The sequence below is a fragment of the Thamnophis sirtalis genome, unplaced genomic scaffold (genome assembly GCF_051295495.1).
Source record: "Thamnophis sirtalis isolate CommonGarterSnake01/CBP01778 unplaced genomic scaffold, rThaSir2_p1.2 scaffold_13, whole genome shotgun sequence".
In the NCBI taxonomy this organism is placed as follows: Eukaryota; Metazoa; Chordata; class Lepidosauria; order Squamata; family Natricidae; genus Thamnophis; species Thamnophis sirtalis.
The window spans coordinates 24,980,519-24,998,910 of NW_028261393.1; positions in this window are offsets into that span (position 1 = coordinate 24,980,519).

Consider the following 18,392-nt stretch of genomic DNA (forward strand, 5'->3'; position numbering starts at 1 on the left):
TGTTAATCTGCATCTATCTAGATTGACCCACAAGCCAGTCAAATGGCCCAAAAGGCAGGTTGGAATAAAGCAATCATAAACAAATACAAAGTAAACTAAAATAAACATGAGATAAACACAAATAATGCCAGTTTAGGGTAGCAGTGAAAGTTCTAACCTAGAAACCAAGAAATCTAGTCCTTTCTCAGGCATGAAAGCTGGCTGGATAACTTTGGACCAATCATCAGGTGATGGTGAGTTTTAGTCAATGGTGGGATTCATCCAGTTCACACCTATTTGGGAGAACCGGTTGTTAACTTTCTGAGCAGTTCGGAGAACCAATTGTTGGAAGAAATCTTTTCTTTTTTCTTTTACACTTTCCAGGGCTAATCCTGTAACGAAGGTAGGAAGGAAACATTCTGGTGCTGTTTCTAGCCTAATCTTTATTGTCCTGCTTACAGACAATGTCTCTGCACTTAACCTTTATTCCATTGAAACAGCTAAGGCGAAGCGCCCATCGACCTCAGTGATGTTGATGGCCACGCCCACATGATCACATGACCAATGAGCCCCACCTACCCAGCTGGTCATTAGGGCAGAGAACCAGTTGTTCAATTATTTGAATCCCACCACTGGTTCTAGTCCCACCTTAGGCACAAAAGCCTTTCTTTATTGACTTTGGACCTAAATCGCATCCACCTGTTGAACCTGATACCTGGAAATTGTTGGTCAATTACATAAGTAGAGACAAAACACACACAGTTGATCTACACAAAGCAGAAAGACCCACAGCTATACAAGATTCGGAAATGGACCCACTTCTTGCCAACTCCTGAAACATCCGTTCTCTGTCTCCAGTGATAAATGTGAGTTCCAAGTTATTTATTTCTATACTTGATGCTCAGCATATAAAAATGTATACAGGCTGGAGAGGAAGCATCCCCTTTTCTGGCTGCCGATCACATCTGCTTGAGCAGGTTCTAATTTAGCAGCCCACAGCAAGCATTTACTAAACTAATTAACAACAATTTATATACTAGCACTTTGTAAATTACCCATTAAATCCCAGGATATCTTCTACATCCAGCCTTCCCTGCTCTTGCAGTTCTACAAAAAAATTAGCATTTATGCAAGGGAAGCATTGCTTGTTAATTGCTCCAAATCAAAATGGGTCAATGCTGCATAATCCCTCCCCCCCCCCCCTATTCAATCCAAACCAAAATTTATGTCTTTTTAAACTTCTGACCATTGCGGTCATCATTCTTACACTCCTCTGATTTTGAACAATAATATTCATTAAACCATTTTCTGTCACATTCATAAGGCAGAGGTGACAGATTCCTACTAAAGGTAAGCCCTTTTAGAGCAAGGATGTCCAACCTTGCCCACTTTCAAAACTATGGACTTCAAGTCCCAGAATTCCCCAGCCATCCATTGGTCTGAAAGTGGCCAAGGTTGCTCACCCATGCTTTAGAGACACAGCTCCCAACTTCCATGAGATTCCCTCCACTCTAAGATTCCAGTAGTTCAGCAGGGCAAAAATTATGATTTAGAGGTTACAAAGCATAACTTTTTGCTCTGTGGGGAACATGGAAAAGGGGCCTCTGACAGAGAGAACCAATCTTAAGCCTTGAAGATTAATGCATTCTTTTCATGACTTGTTGCTGTTAGTTGCAAAGTCATGTGCAACCCATCGCGACCCCATGGACAACGTTCCTCCAGACTTTCCTGTGCTCTACCATCCTCTGGAGTCCATTTAAGCTCATGCCGACTGCTTCCATGACTCCATCCATCCACCTCATTCTCTGCCATCCCTTTCTTCTTTTGGCCTCAATCGTTCCCAGCATGAGGCTCTTCTCCAGGGAGTCCTTCCTTCTCATTAGGTGGCCAAAGTATTTGAGTTTCATCTTCAGGATCTGGCCTTATAAAGAGCAGTCATGGTTGATCTCCTCTAGGACAGACCAGTGTGATCACCTTGCAGTTGAAGGGGACTCCCAGGAGTCTTCTCCAGCACCAGAGTTCAAAGACCTCCATTCTTTGGTGCTCAGCCTTCCTTATGGTCCAACCTTCACAGTCATTCATTGCAACAGGGAAAACCAAAGCCTTGGCTATATGCACTTTTGTTGGCAGGCTGATGTCTCTGCTTTTTAGTATGCTGTCTAGATTTGCCATATAGTTTTCCTCCCCAAGAACAAGCATCTTTTAATTTCTTGGCTGTAGTCCCCATCTGCAATGATCTTGGAGCCCAGGAAAATAAAAACTGTCACTATCTCCATTTCTTCCCATCCATTTGCCAGGAATCGAGAGGGCCATATGCCATGGTCTTAGTTTTCTTAATGTTGAGTTTCAAGCCAACTTTTGCACCCTCCTCTTTACCCGCATTAAGAGGCTCTTTAGTTCTTTTTCACTTTCTGCCATTAGAGTGGCATCATCTGCTTATCTGAGGTTGTTGATATTTCTCCCAGCAATCCTAAAGCCAACTTGTGATTTATCTAGTCCCGCCTTTCTCATGATGTGCTCTACATATATGTTGAATAGGCAGGCAACAGTATACAGTCTTGCTGAATTCTTTCCCCAATTTTGAACCAATCAGTGGTTCTGTGTCCAGTTCTCACTTTTTGACCCACATATAGATTTAAAACCCCTCCCCTACTGAACCCCAACCAAGCCCACACATGCTAGGAGAAGCCCAATATAGTCCACAACCCTAATGAAGCTTTGTCCCCCTGCCATACATCAAACTAACCCATACTGGCATAGTTGGTGTAGAAAGTCAAGGAGGGGACTTTGATGGAACTATGCAAGAATTCTTACTTAGGCAAAGGCTCTGAAACATGCTTTAAGAGAGCATCTGTAGTCCAGGGTTGAGTTGTGGAGTTCTTGTTGTTCTCTGAGCTTGGTTTATTGGCTTACAGATGTTTAATAACCTGACTAGGTAACTTCATTTGTACTAGTGGGTGTGAAGTTTGCTCCATTATCATTTAGATAATGAGACTTCTGTGAGCAAACCACCAAGCTCAGAGGCATCAAGGACTCCACATTCTTTAAGTCCTAGAGAATAAAATAATACACAGAAGCAGCTCAAGCAAACAGCTCCCTGATTCACTGGGATGTAAGAAGGAAAGGAAACATAGCACAATCAGACTATCAGACTAGCCACACCTAATTCCCCAGGAAAGAATGACCCTTAACTCCAGAAGTGTTAGAGAAAAGGTACAACCTGCTGAGTGCAGGGTGAGCGAGGCAAGCTCTGAAGAAAAATGGCATGAAAATCATATATTGGAATCCCCAATGTCCCAAACCCTCCTCCTTGGGAGAATAGTCCAATCAGGTCCTTGAAGGACCTGAAATTCCTTTCCCAGGGCAGGGGTCCTTGAAGGCAGGAAGATGGCTCAGTTTAGCATCTCTGGTTCCTGTCAGTGCCCATACCAGTGTGGATTCCTACCGGCTCGGTGTGGTTAGGCAGAACTGGTAGTGGTTTGGTAGCCTAGATCACTGAAACCGGCAGCAACCCAGTTCTCTTATGGCACCACCATCTTGGGTTTTTTTTTGCTTCTGCGCATGCTCAGAACATTTTTATTGCACTGTGCATGCATGTGCAGTGTGCATCAAGCACACCCACAAGTGAACTGGCAGTAGTGCCTGCCGGAACCCATCCCTGGCCCATACTCTCCAATTTCCCATAGGATTGTTTAACATCATTTCCTCTCCCAAATGCTCCTCACCCCCCCCCCCACTTGCTAGCAAGCTTCAAGGAAAGTGAAAGTAGGCAGCTGACACAGACTTGCAAAAATCCGATATGATTGCCAACTCCAATAAAATGTAGTTGTAGACTTCCAGTGTAATGAGGCTGACAGGTGGTTAGTTCTAATGAAAATTGTGCATGCTGGCTGGGGAATTCTGGGAACTGAAGTCTATACATCTTAAAGTTGCCAACTTTGAGAATTCTATTTTTTAACAAACTAAGGGAGAACTGAAAACAGAAACATGCAAGAAGGTTTTTTTTTTCTCCTCCCCATCTGTTAGGACTAATATGAGATGGGGTTACTGAGAAATAACTCTGTGTGCTCCTTTTTTCTTAATTTATTGATTGCTTAAATACTTTGTTGAGGAGGACATTCCCTGCTCAGGCTTGTTCTGAATGCATTAGAGTTCCCTAAAAACACCCCAGTGGAAAGATTTCTGTCCTGGAATCTTTTCTTAGGATGTAAATGAAGGATGGGACCAGGAATGTGCAAACTGCTGGATAAATGTCCATTTATGCTTGGGGACATTCACACCTTCATCCCTTTCTTCCTTGTGACTAAGTGCACGGACATCAAATTCAAAGTATAAAAAGTTTTCTTTTTCCTGGAACTAAATTTTCTAAGCCAAGTTCTGTTTTATCCAGTCAAATGCAAAGTGGGAGGAAAATATCTAATAGAATCTTTTGCATGGCATTAGTCAGGTGCAAAGAGTCAGGACTATACAATAAATTTCAATTAAGAAGATTTATTGCTCAAGCCTATACACAAGAATCTAATCAACTAACTTTCAACACTAAATTGCTGCTACATGAGAGTTAATGGAATTCAATAGGGGTTGGACTTAGAGTTAGACCATTTGTTGGAACATAATGATTCTAGGCTGATGGCTTGCTTAACTCCACCAGCAACTCTTCCTACTCTTCTACATCCTCCATCAATAGCAGCGACAGGAGGTTAAATTCTTGTTCCAGTTTTGCTGCCTTTGATGCAAGTCGGGAAGATTAAGGATGGAAGGAAGGTGAAGTTTCCTTCTAAGCCTGAGAACCCTGGATGTAAAAAAATATCCATCTTATTTTGGGGATGAGTATTGTGAATGGTGACAATTCATATTTGTCTCTTGTACTAGCTGCTGATATAGTTCCAAGCCAGGAGCCAGCACTGATAACTCACAAAGACAAGTGTGTCAGATCTTTACAGCTGCTACATCTTTTCAGTGTGACAACTGGCTCACTCACACAATTACACACTACATCTCAATCACTGATGCTGTTTTCTCTTGAAAATATGTGGTTTTTTCCTTTAAAAAATCTTCTTTAAAAATAGCTCTACCAGGCAACTGTGACTTTTACATGTTGCCATATGCTGGTATAAGTTCAATCTGTGAGGAACTATGAAGAACACAAATGTCTATGGAGATGCTCAACCTTCCAAGTCATGGTGGTCCCAAAGGTGCTTTTGAAAAGGCAGCTGGACTTCTGAAGAATTGAATAGGCTTCTTGGATGATAAGAAAAACATTTTTGGGGAGGGGACAAAAAAGCCCAGTTGCCCTTTGAAAAATACTTTTGGGGCTACAAAGAACATACATTTAGGAATGTAGGAAAAACAATAAAACCATGAGTTTCCTATCTGCACTGTGAAACTAACAAGGATGGTGAAATTGATTAGACTGGATTATGTGGAGAATCATTGGCATCCTTTAGTCTCAAAAGACTATGGTATTGTGCTCTGGAAAGAGATAAAGCTGGAGTATCCTCTCCAGCCCGAGGCCTGGGTAGATTAATATAGGGGATAGACTGTTACCCAAGCAGCTGATCCCCCTTCTCCCTGTTGCTGAAATAGTCCAGTGTAATGGCAGAGCCGATATGGTTGGTTCCAGCTGTGTCGCAGGAGTTACCAGAAAGTAGTTGTACACAGTCACGAACTGCTTCTGGTACTCCGGCTCCGGATTTTGCCTTTCCAGTAGTGGATAGAGCCACCAGGCAGGGGAGATTTGGAATCAGAGTTTCCCTTCTCCTAGAAGATGGTTCTGCCGCTTTATCTGCCGTTGGGGCGTAGAGCCTTCTTCTGTCTTCTAAACCATTGACCATCTTCTCCCGTAACCCTGGAAAGGGGCCCTTGTGAAGTGCTCTCAGCCGGGCCAGCTGGACCAAGGTTTTTTTAAGGAGGTGTTACTCCTCCATCACTCACCCTTTGTCCTGGCTTGTGACAGGAAGAGCCTGGCTTCCCAGACGTTGGGCCCAGGATGGCGGGTTTATGTAGTCAAAGAGTTAAAGGAAAGAATGTCAGTAGAAAAATAAGACTGATTTTCCAAGGAATCATATTCAATTGGGGAGGGGGAAGGAAGCACAATTATTTGAATCTGTGCATTTTCAGAAGGAAAAATGGGCTAACAAATGGATCTCCATTGAAGCAACTGGTGGCATCTGAAGTTGTAATGCTCAAGACAGTCTGAACAATGGCAAAGCAATGGTAAGGCATTTTTTTCTTTTACAAAAGGCCCAAATTATATCGGCAACACTATTGATGAAGCATTATGTTATCAAAGCAGAACATTTTGTTCATTTAAATATTTTTATTCTTTTCTGAAAAGACATAGACTAATACAGTGGAAGAAAATTGAAACCAGTTGTAAAAGAAAGACAGTCGTCCACACCACTTTATTAAAATGTTGTATAAATCCCAGTAGTAATAAGAAATAAGAAAGAAATAAGAAGTAGACTTTTTGCCTTTTGGTTTGATTTTCAAACCAGGGGAGGTAATGGGAAATCCAACTTTGTTGGGAAAAATAATTTGTTTCTTGGTACTTGGAACAACTGTTCTTAAGAGATCCTGGAACAAGTGTTCTTAAGTGATACACTGTTTTGAGAATTAATCTGTCATACCCCTTCCCTCTTCAGTTCTTATTTTTAACACCCAACTACATGCCAGAAGTGCATTTTAGGGATACATTTTAACTAAAAACACCTTGAATTCCAGAATTTTATTCTATCTTGTTACTCAATGATATCATTCCACTGGGGTTTGAATTTCCTACTGAAGCAACATATAGCCTTAATTGACAGCTGCATTTTGCATCTTCAAAAATTTTTTTTCAGGTTTGGAAGCTATCTTTCCATTGTAATGACAAATTATTTTGATGACAAATTATTTTGATTACAAAATAAACTTATTTGGGATAAATAAACCATCTTATACTAAACTAGATAATGAACATATATAGTTTAATGAAAAGGACTAGGGGAGACATGAAAGCAGTGTGCCAATATCTCAGGGGTTGCCACAAAGAAGAGGGAGTCAACCTGTTCTCCAAAGCATCTGAGGGCAGGACAAGAAGTGATGGGTAGAAACTAATCAAGGAGAGAAGCAACTTAGAACTAAGGAGAAATTTCCTGACAGTTAAAAATTAATCACTGGAATAACTTGCCTTTAGAGGTTGTGAATGCTCCAATACTGGAAGTTTTTAAGAAGAGATTGGACAACCATTTGTCTGAAATGGTACTATAGGGGTTTTCTGGTGGTTGGACTACAAAACCTCCAAGGTCCCTTCCAACTCTGTTATTCTATTCTATTCTATTCTATTCTATTCTAGTCTAGTCTAGTCTAGTCTAATTCTACTCTGTTCTGTTGTTCTGTTCTATTCTAATTCTACTTTATGTTCTGTCTATTCTATTCTATTTCTACTCTATGTTCTGTTCTGTTCTATTCTATTCTATTCTATTCTATTCTATTCTATTCTATTCTATTCTATTCTAAGGAATTGTGATGTCTGAGTTGTTTTCCTGTTAGTCTGGCCAACCTCTATGCAAAGTCTTGAGGAATTGTGGGATCCATGGGAGCTCTCTGAGCTTGGTGGTTTTCTTGCCAATGCTTCACTACCAAACTAGGTAACATCATCAGTGCATTACCTAGTTTGATAATGAAACATTTTAAAGGAAAGCTCAGAGAGCACCAAGGACCCTGCTGTTCAACTCATATCCTACCAATATTCTTTTCTATGCTTACTTGAAGAATTAAAGGTGCCATTGCTCTCCATTTCTTCAGCACCACCCTGCCTCTCCCCTGTTCCTCTGATACAGTCTTCCCATCAAGCACGTCTCTTTGCTTCTCAAAGGAAACCGACATCATACAAATCAAAAATAACAGCACCGCCCAGGAGATGTCTTCCAAGAAACTGCCCGAGATGACAACAACATTCCTGGAGCAATATAGCAACTGACAGCATGTGCCACCGGTGTCCATCTGGTCCCTTATATGGAGGAAGAAAAAGGTAATTAATGCTGTCAGATCTGCCGTAGCTTCCTTGCCGCTCCTTCGCATTATTAGGATTAATTTGGGCTGACACCTAAAGAAATCATGGAATGGAGCAAGGCAATGGAAAAGCACAGATGTGTTCTTTGATTATTACAGAAAAATCAAGGCAGCCCAAACTGTATTGGTAAGAATAAGAGTCTGATGAAGAGCTCTCTGAATTAAACTTCTGTGACTCCAAATGAAGGCAACCCACCCCCTACCTCCAAGGCAGAAAAGAGCCAAGATTTAGAAGCTGCAGAGATGATGAAGACATTGCTAGGTGAGAGGAGAGGCAGCTGCATGAATTTTTCTTAGAGGCTGTAGTCACGTAACATGCATATAAGATGCTTGCTGGATGTTCTATCACTCCAATGAGCAGTTCTTTAACCAAATCCCCAGGCAAGGGAATTTTTCAAAACAGATTCCTAGAGATCAGTGCTCAAACTGACATGGAGTTATTGGCAAAAATCTTTAAGTTGATCGGCAAAGAACAAAAGTATTTTGCAAATTTGAAAAGAATATGATTTTGACCCAACGCTCAAGAAGGGCCTCTTCTAGAGCAATTGAGTTGTTAGGTTCCATAGCCAAATATGAGCATTTCCATCAGGGGTGAAGTCTATGTACCTTCACTACGGTTCGCAAATGTGAGTACACGTGCCACCTCCATGCATGCGCAGGACCTTCCATGCATGCACAAAGTGTCAAAAATGGACGTGATGACATCGGGGTGGGCAGACCGGGCATGCCTGCAAAGATAAGTAGAACAGCGAGGAGGGGAATTCTGCTTTCTAGCTAATATAAAATTGCATGTCATGGCTAATTGTTGGAAATAGTAGTTTCCCTGAACCAGTAGCATTTTTTTACTACTGGTTTGGTGAACCAATCCAAACCAGTAGCTTTTCACCCTGAATTTCCATCCCTGGCCATATCATGATAGGACATGAGATAGGTAGGTAGGTAGGTAGGTAGGTAGGGATGATAGTATGATAGTATGATAGATAGATAGATAGATAGATAGATAGATAGATAGATAGATAGATAGATAGATAGATGATAGATAGATAGATAGATAGATAGATAGATAGATAGATATGAAATAGGTAGATATATAGAGATAGAGATAGATAAATAGAGAGAGATAGAGAGATACATCCATCCATATATACATACATACATGTTACATCCAGTAGAGACACCATGACATGATGACTGAGAATCTTCATAAACAGTGAAGACGTAATATTTTCTTTGATTGCCAACTATGTGCCTTTCTTAAGCTTAAATACTTAATATCCCTACTTGAAAGAACAGCCCACCAGGCTATCAATCTCGGGTTACCCTATTTCCTGCTGGGCTCCAATCTGTATAGGTAGTCCTCAACCTATGGCCACCAATGAGCCCAAAATGTCTGTTGCTACTGTAGCAACACGGTTGTTCAGAGAATCCAGCTTCCCCATTGACTTTGGTTGTCAGAAGATTGCAAAAGGTGATCACATGACCCTGGGATATTGTGACCATCACAAATATGAACCAGTTGCCAAAGATTCAAATTTTGATCATGTGACTATGGGGATGTGCAATGGTCGTAAATGTGAAAAATGGTCATTTTTGGAAGAAGGCAGGGCTTAGCAGTGTGAAGACGGACTTTCAGGCTGCTCCTGAATGTCCATCTAAACCGGAGCATCTGGACGGTTCTTTATGGACCCAAGCTGTCCCGAAGAGACAGTGAATGGTAGGGGGAGACCCAGTGGTCCCAGATACGTTCGCAAAGTCTCTTGGGACCCAGGAAAAACCCTCTTTGCCAGTGACTTCTGGATTAGCCACAAGGCTATTGAAACTGCTGACAGCCCTAAAGAAAGAGGAAGTGTTTCCAGCTGGTAAGAACATTTTATTGTTTGAAGAAATACAGACTGCCTAAAAACTCAAACTAATTTAAATTAAAGAATAGAAGAATCTAGCGGTGATTTTGATCTTTTTAATGGTTTTGGACAGTGGCTATCTTACTCTTTAAATGTTATTCACATGGATTGATTCTAAGTAAAACCCCTTCAAATGGATAGATTACTCCAACATCTCTTCTGATTTACTGCAAGCGGGCTGTAAACTAATTCACTATAATTTGACTGTTTACATCTTGACACTTTTATTGCTTGGTTGTTTTGGCTTAAGATTTGATAAAATTGTACAGCTTTCAGTCTGCTTTTACTTGCAAATACTTCAGCGCTCTTAAGAAAAGATACAACTGCGTATAAACATGGCGCCTATTCAAGTGTCTTTTCAAGTGATACTCTCAGCTTTGAAGACGCTGTCTGATACAGAGGACAGAATTCAGAGAAAATTGGATTATTTGGTGTTTTTGGCAACAAAGTATGAGGAAAAAACTGAGGATGTTTTCCAAATACAAAATAAGAATGAAAACGGAGATAAAGAATTTCAGCTTGTTGATATTCGTGACAATTGGTTTACTTCTGAGGGAGGAAAGAATGGAATATTTGAAGAGGAGTTAAATGGAGAGAAAATTTACTTCAAAAGACAGGGCACAGGAGGAGAAGAAACTATCAAAGAATTTATGGTTTATGAAATACTATTTGCAAAACATTTGATACCACTGCTGAGAATTAAAGACAAGCTGATAAATGAAACAAAAAGAGGGCGTCAACATCATATGAGAGACACCACAAACAAGAAGGTGCAAAGATTTCTTCATATGGACTTGTTCATAAAGATGTGTGGAAAATTGGACCCACAAATGGCAGCAGATATAAGATTGTTCTGTTATTGGAGAGATACAGGTTGATAGATGGAAGAGTATAATTCAGAATTAGCTAAACTTAGTTAAATCCATTGGTAATAGGTATAGTTAAATAAAAACTGATAATGATAGTAATGTATACAATGTTGAGTTGATATGATAAATAATAATTGGATATGAGAAGGGAAGGTTAGAAATATCTTTGGACTATATATAAAGATTATTAATAACAATAATAATTATCATAAAAAATAAAACTATATACAATTAAATTTTAACTAATAGGGGGGAAATGCTATGATATAGGATATAATTACATAAAGAAAGGATAATGATAACAAATTATATACATGGAGGATTAGAAATCTTTGGTATTAAATATTATGGATGTTTAGCTAAAACAGGATATGAGGACTTAATGTTAATGGAGGATTTTATAAATAAGTAAATGAAATGCCAATATGTGGTCATGGATCGAATCTTGGTATATTTAAGGATGAAGGATATTTAAATAACTGTAGTCAAATAAAAGTATGATGATGTTAATATAGTAAATATTTGAGTTAAGACATTTGAATTAATATGAATTATACTTGATGACGGTGGAAGAGATGCACAAAAGCTTTTTGTAACCAGCTGATATACTTTTTTACAACATATGTTTGTTGTGTGTTTTTTTGTCTTTTTTATTGTTGTGTGTATCAAATATATAAGTATATATACAACAGAGAGATACAAAGTGTGTCTGTGGGGGGAAATACAGTTAGGATAGATTAGCAAAGGTAAGGGAATAAGAAATGATACTAAATTATGTCTGGGTTGGCGGAAGTACAATCCCAAGGAAACATAAACTGAGATTTAAAATAGACACACCAACAACAATAGAAAAAGAAAGGGAGAGAGGAGGAGAGAATGAAAGGAAGACGGGGGAAAGAAGAAAGAGGTAAGGAGAGGAGGATGGAAAGGAGAGAAAGAGGAGGAGAGAGGGTAGAAAGGGGAAGAGGAAGAGCAGGAGTAGGAGAAAGGTACAGGAAGAAGGAAGGGGAAGGAGAGGAAGAAGGAGGAAAGTAGAGAAGGGAGGGAGGGAGAAAGGAAAGGGAAAGGAAAGGAAGATGGAAGGGAGAGAAAAGGAAGGAGAGAGGGTAGGAAGGGAAAGAGGAAGAGCAGGAGCAAAGGAGAGGTAAGGGAAGAAGGAAGGGGAAGGAGAGGAGGAAGGAAGAAAGTAGAGAAGGGAGAGAGGGTGAAAAGAAAGAGGTAAGGAGAGGAGGATGGAAGGGAGAGAAAGAGGAGGAGAGGGTAGGAAGGGGAAGAGGAAGAGCAGGAGTAGGAGAAAGGTACAGGAAGAAGGAAGGGGAAGGAGAGGAGGAAGGAAGAAAGTAGAGAAGGGAGGGAGGGAGAAAAGAAAGGGAAAATAAGGTGGTGTTACAACAGGAGGAAGGGATGGCAAACAAAACAACCCAAACTGTATATTATAACCTATTAAATGAAATAATAAATGTATAAGAATGATAAATGTTAAAACACTTGTAACCAAACGACATGCTGTATGTGATGATGGGTTTTTTGTGTGTGTGTGTTTTTTGTTTCGGTTTTTTTCCTGTTTTTTTAATTGTTGTGTGTATGTGTTGTCTATGTAATAAAAATAAAAAACTTTTAAAAAATGGTCATTTTTTTCAGTGATTTTGTAACTTTGAATGGCCACTCAATGAACTGTTGTGAGTTGTGGACTATCTGTATATCATGAACTGCTGAGTTGGTACTTATGACAGTTGAGCTAAGAACCTGTTATATATTGAACAGATAGGAATGTTCTGTAAAGGTGATACATTCATCTGAATTGTGATTCTTTGTATTTACCACTTATTTATTATTGTATTTTATCTATTTTAGCCTGGCATTAGGTTCTGTATTTTAATTTTACATTTATTTTATTTATTTATTTATTTATTTATTTATTTATTTATTTATTTACTTATTTTGACATGGTCATAAGACTAATCAGTTAATAATCTTTCTAATCAATTCTTTGGATTACTGTGGAGTCTTAATGGACAACCAATTAAATATGAGCTAACAGTGTGCAGAAAAAGTCAAAAAAGCCAATGCAATCCTACATTGCATTAACAGAGGGATACAATTGAGATCAAGTGGTACTGATACCACTCTATAAAGCTCTAGTAAGACCACACCTAGAGTACTGCATGCAGGTTTGGTCACCACACTATAAAAAAGATGTTGAGACTCTAGAAAAAGTGCAGAGAAAAGCAACCAGGATGATTAAGGAACTGGAGACTAAAACATATGAAGAACGGTTACAGGAACCAGGCATGGCTAGTCTAGAGAAGAGAAGGACCAGGGGGGACAGGATAGCATCTTCCAATACTGAGAGGAGGAGGAGGTCAAGTTATTTTCCAAAGCACTCGAAGGCCAGACAAAGAATAATGGATGGAAACTGACCAAGGAGAGATTCAACCTAGAAATAAGGAGGAACTTTCTGACAGTGAGAACAATCAACCAATGGAACAGAAGTTGTCTTCAGAAAATGTGGGAGCTTCATCATTTGAGACTTTCAAGAAGAGATTGGACTGCCATTTGTCAGAAATGATGTAGGGTCTCCTGTTAGAGCAGCGGGTTTGACTAGATGACCTACAAGGTTCCTTCCAACTCTGTTAATCTGTTGTTGTTGTTATTCGCAACAACAGAATTGTATCACAGAGGCCAGTTGTTTCGCCAGATTTGGCATTGATTACTAGTTGGGCCCCACCCAGAGGCCTAGGACATCGTAATGTATTTTCGTAATATGCATGCAGATCCAAGCAGTGCGGCTTTTTGCATTTGACTGATGGTGATTTTGTCAATTTTTAACTGTTTTAAATGTAATTCCAGTGCTTTTGGAATAGCATCCAGTGTGCCAATTACCACTGAAATTACCACTGCTGGTTTGTGCCATAATCGTTGAATTTTGATTTTTAAGTCCTGGTATTTTTTGTCATTTTATTGACTGGTCCACTTGTAGCCCACATGTCGACGGATGCTCAGGGACCTCAACATCTGCCGCAGCCCTTGTTAACCCGCGCGATGACCGATGCGGTATAGAATTTTTATTCGGTTCTTTCACCATGTTATATGGGTTGGCGTGTTTTTTTATGAGATCACGTTGCCAACCTAATCCCAACCCTCCTCCTTTCTCATCCGGGCTTGGGACCGGCAAACAGTGGAGTTGTTGTTGTTGTTGTTGTTGTTGTTGTTGTTGTTGTTATTATTATTATTATTATTGAATTATCCAAATGCAGAATGGCCACCGCTCTGGATTTTCAAAAACCAGGATTTGTAACCTACAAATGGCATGCTGTACATGTGATTCTAATTTGTATCCAATTACAAATTAGATGCACATCATATTGATTTTTCTTCCTTCCACTTTGTTTCTTTAAATTGTATTATCTAACACTTAGCAGTCTACATGGAGATCTCTAGTCCTGAATTTTGAAATTTGACAGAGCTAATGGAGAACAAGGTTCACTTAATGGGCACCACACAGTCCATTAAAACATTAAGAGAAATTCTAGATTTCTCCGTGTATCCATTATCTAGGAATAATGAGTTTGAAATCATGTCAGGAAAGTCTTACAAATAAATCAGGACATTTCTCACCCCACAGCAGCCGTCTATCATTATTGCTAGTTAAAACAATTGCTAATGGAAGTAGGCTCTTTTTCACAAAATAAATGGGCAACTTTGCGACTAAAGGTTTTTGCCTCCTATCATAGATCCCACAAGGAAAACATTTTCTTCCTTCTTTTTTTAAAAAAATATGGAGTTTGGTGTTTTGCCAAATGTCAGGGCTGTGATCAACTGCCCAGGCCATTAAAGGTATTTTGGTCCAGAGATAATAGGCACAACCAGTATATATTTATTTATTTCTTAAATTTATATTCTGCCCATCTCCCCAATACTGTGACTCTAAAATAAAGGGATATTAAGCTTTTCTTATTGGCACATAAACCATAGTTAAAAGCCTAGCATAAAAAACAGACCCAGCAAGCAGGATGATACTCAAATCTCTTTCAAGCTGAGGGGACCTCCTTAATAACAACAGCAGAGATGCCCCATTGGGCAGCCAATTTGTCAATAGTACTGCCACGCTCTCACCAAGCAACAACCAGCCCCACATTTTTATCAAAATCTGGCACCAAGACTTCATGGTCCTGCTTTGGTCAGGAGTAGAGGTGATATTCAGCTGGTTCTGATCGGTTCTGGCAAACCGGTAGCACAAATTTTGAGTAGTTTGGCAAACTGGCAAATACCACCTCTGACTGGCCCCACTCCCAATCTAATCGCTCCCTCCTGAGTCCCAGCTGATCGGAGTCCCAGCTGATTGGCTGGGTCTTCTTTTTTTGCCCTGCTTGGGAGAAAGAGCTGGAAGCAGGGTGGGGAGGCAATGGGGATTTTACAGCATCCTTCCCCTGCCACGCCTACCAAGCCACACCCAAAGAACTAGTAGTAAAAAAAATTGAATCCCATCACTGGTCAGGAGAGAGCAAGGCCTGATCTTGACTGGGTGGCTCAAGACTCTGGAATGAGAAGTGAAAGCCTGAGACTTTGACAGCAAAAAAAACTTTGAAGCTACTGGAAAATTCCCCTCCATTCTCCTTTATTCAGTAAACAGGAGTTTTTAAAAAGCAAGTTATCTGAGAATAATGTCTAAACCTCTAGAGTTTTCTTAATATGAAGGAGAAATCAAAATATGTCATTAAACCCTTCTAAATAACAATCATCTTCTGCATTGTCACTACATTTGGAAACCTGCTTTCCCTGTTTCTCTATATATTTGCCAAAGTTCAGAAAATGATGATAAAGGTAAAGGTTCCCCTTGCATACGTACTAGTCATTCCCAACTCTAGGGGGCGGTGCTCATCTCTGTTTCAAAGCCGAAGAGCCAGCGCTGTCTGAAGACATCTCCGTGGTCATGTGGCTGGCATGACTAAATGCCGAAGGCGCATGGAAAACTGTTACCTTCCCACCAAAGATGGTCCCTATTTTTCTAGTTGCATTTTTTGCATGCTTTCGAACTGCTAGGTTGGCAGAAGCTAGGACAAGTAAGGGGAGCTTACTCCGTTATGCGGCACTAAGAATTCGAACCGCCGAACTGCCAACCTTTCTGATCGACAAGCTCATCATCTTAGCCACTGAGCCACCTAATAACATTCTGCATTGTCACTACATTTAGAAATCTGCTTTCCCTGCTTCTCTGTTTATTTTGCCAAAGTTCAGAAAATGATAACAGCATTCTTATGTGATATCTGAGCTATTCAGCTAATCCCTGTTGGGTGAGATTATAAAAACAACTTTAAGACTCTGATCTTCGACTAGAATCCAAGAGTTTGAAGAAGCCATCATGTCCAGTTCCTCTTAAAATAATCTTTGATAGATTACAGTACTGCCTCCAGAGCCAAGGTGGCGCAGTGGTTAAAAGCAGCACTGCAGGCTACTGCTAGATCAGCAGGTCAGCGGTTCAAATCTCACCGGCTCAGGGTTGACTCAGCCTTCCATCCTTCCGAGGTGGGTAAAATGAGGACCCAGATTGTTGGGGGCAATATGCTGACTCTCTGTAAACCGCTTAGAGAGGCCTGAAAGGCCTATGAAGCGGTATATAAGTCTACTGCTATTGCTATTGCTATTGCTATTGCCATCCGAACACATACAGTGAAAAGGAGCCTATTCTTTGCGTTTTACTGTTCTAATACTTCAGAAGCTTCTTCTAATGTTCAATCTACATTCCGTGGTGGCCCAGTGGTTAGAATGCAGTACTGCAGGCTATCTCATCCCTCATTCCAGTAGTTCGATTCTGAATAGCTCATTGTTGACTCAGCCTTCCACCCTTCTGAGGTCAGTGAAGTGAGGACCCATTGTTTGGGATAATATGCTGACTCTGTAAACCGCTTAGAGAGGGCTGTAAAGCACTGTGAAGTGGTATATAAATCTAAGTGCTTATATTACTATTCCTGTAAATTAAGATTATGACTGTGAACTCTGAGAGATATGTTGGGAAAGTGGAAGGAGAAAGAAAAGGCCCAGCAATAGCATGGATAGATTCAATGACAGCAGAGAAGGGTACATCATGGAAGACATTAATGGCTGGGTTGAAGTCTACTGTATCTCTGTGGTCACTAAGAGCTGACATGAATTTTATGGCACATAAACAATGTGGTGGTAAACATAATCAATATAATAAACATTTTCTATTTCTTTTTGGGATGATATTCCTTCAAGCTTTGAAAAGAGCAATCATGTCTTTCTTAGTAATCCTATTTCAAACTTAAAGACAGGAAGGTTTTCCATTAGTAATTAATGTATGTATGTGTGTGTGTGTATGTGTGTCTGTGTGTGTATGTATGTATGTGTGTATGTACGTATCTATCTATCTATCTATCTATCTATCTATCTATCTATCTATCTATCTATCGCACCCCTAAAACCCCTTGAGGTGTGTGTTCTGTTAAGATACAGCCTGTTGTGCCTTAAAATGGCTTCTACTGTACAGTACTGTGGAGTTGCCATGATAACGGCTTCACTATACTCCACAAGGGGGCTCCCTCTGGTAAGGGGGAAAATCCAACATTAGAAATTATGTTTGGTCCAGACATTTTCCCCCTTTAAATGAATACCCAGGCAATGCCAGGTTATCGGCTAGTCATATAATAATTTGTAAAGTTCTCAACCATCATTGTCCTGATAAAACAGCATTGACAGTAGACTTTATATCATCTATAGATTAGACTATTATCACAATGATAGCTGCAATTTGTCCTTGAATTACACTGGTCAGTGACATGAAATAAAAATATTCGCTCACTCACCTAGCTCAACAATGGCTGGGTGGCCCTGAAAGACATCGAAGTTGGAAGAAATGGCCTTGCTTTGTATGACTGTTTCTCCAGTCCTTTAATCATCCTTTTTGCCCTTCTTTCAACTTCTCTGAAACTTCCTGGAGATGCGATGCTTAGAATTGGACTTTGGAGTGAGGTCTAAGCAATGCAGAATTACAATTGATTTGTACAATTGATTGTGCTTTCTTTCTTGAAAGGTCAGGTCATCACATCACTGCCTTTTGCTAGTTTGGCCAGAAGGGGAATTGCTGATCACAAGAAGAGGTTTCAAGGGAACATATTTTTTGAAGCTTTCTGGCTTTTGACCCTTTGGGGTCTCCAGTGTCCATCAGTACTTCAGTCTTTGCTACCAAATTCTTATCCTTTCCCTGTTTGTCATGCCTGCCTGTCTCTGTCACCCCATCCTGCTCTCAGGACCATGTACATATTCTCCACCTCTACTTCCAACCTTAATTGTGTATGCTGCCACAGCCCTGTGCTTGTTATCTCCTAATGGCAAAATTAAGGCTGGACCTGGAGAACACCACTGCAATGGCAAAATTAAATTATTCAGAAAACACTGGGCTATTAATGATCCATGTCTTTCAAATATTTCATCTTCGGATCAGCATTTTGAAAAGGACGGGGTTTAGTCATGCCGGCCACATGACCACAGAGACATCTTTGTGCAGCGCTGGCTCTTTGGCTTTGAAATGGAGATGAGCACCGCCCCCTAGAGTCGGGAACGACTAGCA